Raw genomic sequence first — 1,366 nt, forward strand, 5'->3', positions numbered from 1 at the left:
TTACATTTGGAAGGAAAAAATGTAGAGAAAGACAAGGGGAAATAACACTTGCTCTTCTATTCTGTATTCCCCAAAGTCTCCCGATAAAAATGGTACCTCATTTGTGTGGTTAGACCTAGTGCCTGTGACAGGAAACGCAACATGGACACATCACATTTTTCCAAAGGAAACAGAGATGTTTTTTGCAAAGTGCCTGGCGGTGGATTTTGGCCTCTAGCTCAGCCGGCACCTAGGAAAACCTACCAAACCTGTGCATTTTTGAAAACTAGACACCTAGGGAAATCCAAAATGGGGTGACTTGTGGGGCTCTCACCTGGTTCTGTTACCCAGAATCCTTTGCAAACCTCAACATTAAAAAAAACAAAAAACTTTTTCCTCATATTTTGGTGACCGAAAGTTCTGGAATCTGAGACGAGCCTCAAATTTCCTTCCACCAAGTGTTCCTCCAAGTCTCCCGATACAAATGGTAGCTCACTTGTGTGGGTAGGCCTAGTGCACACAACAGGAAATGCCCCAAAATGCAACGTGGACACATCACATTTTCCCATAGAAAACAGAGCTGTTTTTTGCAAAGTGCCCAGCTGTGAATTTTGGCCTCTAGCTCAGCCGGCACCTAGGGAAACCTACCAAACCTGTGCATTTTTTATTACCCAGAACCATTTGCAAACCTCAAGTTTTGGCTAAAAAACAAGTTTTCCTCACATTTCAGTGACAGAAAGTTCTAAAGCATTTCTACTCCGATCTGAGGGGGTGGCCTCTGATGAGGTCAGCGTGCACTCGCGCGCTGACGTCATCAGACGCCACAGGGGAATCTGGGTGGGTTGGAAGAGGAAGCAATTCCCCTTCCACCCTTGCCCAGGAGAGAGGGGTGGCAGGCCCTCGGGGGAGCGCTAGCGCTCCCCCGTGGGCCCATAGCAGGACGAGCTGGTCTCGTCCTCGGCACATGGCAACCGAGGACGAGACCAGCTCATCCAGGGCACCCGAGGGGTTAATAATGTTGTTGTTATTATTACTGTTATTAGTGTTGGTTTTAGCATTATTATTATTATTTATATTATTCGATTCTGTGGCACATATACTAAAATTGAACTGATGCAGAGAAGATTAGCATGGCCCTTGCACAAGGATGACATGTAAATTCATGAAGCGTTCTGTATTTTTGGGGATGCTTTGGTCACTATATTGCGCCTCACCATCTTCCCCGGTGAAATACGATACGGCCACTGGCTGCTGGAGGGACTCGCAGTCCCAGAATTTGCCCCAGGAGGAGGGGCTGCCACTTGTATTCCCGACCTACCACGCTATATTGTGTCTCGCCATCTCCCGTGGCACGGGCCATGCTGTGGCAAAGCCGCGGCCAAGGGCA

General features: G+C 48.0%; 1 non-coding gene across 1 annotated transcript; it reads left to right on the plus strand.

Annotated features, from left to right (window-relative positions):
* Positions 1-1,056: 1,056 nt before the first annotated feature.
* On the plus strand, positions 1,057-1,161 carry LOC138297933 (U6 spliceosomal RNA). The gene has a single exon (XR_011204472.1). It is a non-coding gene; the product is annotated as a U6 spliceosomal RNA (small nuclear RNA).
* The last annotated feature ends 205 nt before the right edge of the window (positions 1,162-1,366 follow it).

The sequence above is a fragment of the Pleurodeles waltl genome, chromosome 5, assembly GCF_031143425.1.
Source record: "Pleurodeles waltl isolate 20211129_DDA chromosome 5, aPleWal1.hap1.20221129, whole genome shotgun sequence".
NCBI lineage: Eukaryota > Metazoa > Chordata > Amphibia > Caudata > Salamandridae > Pleurodeles > Pleurodeles waltl.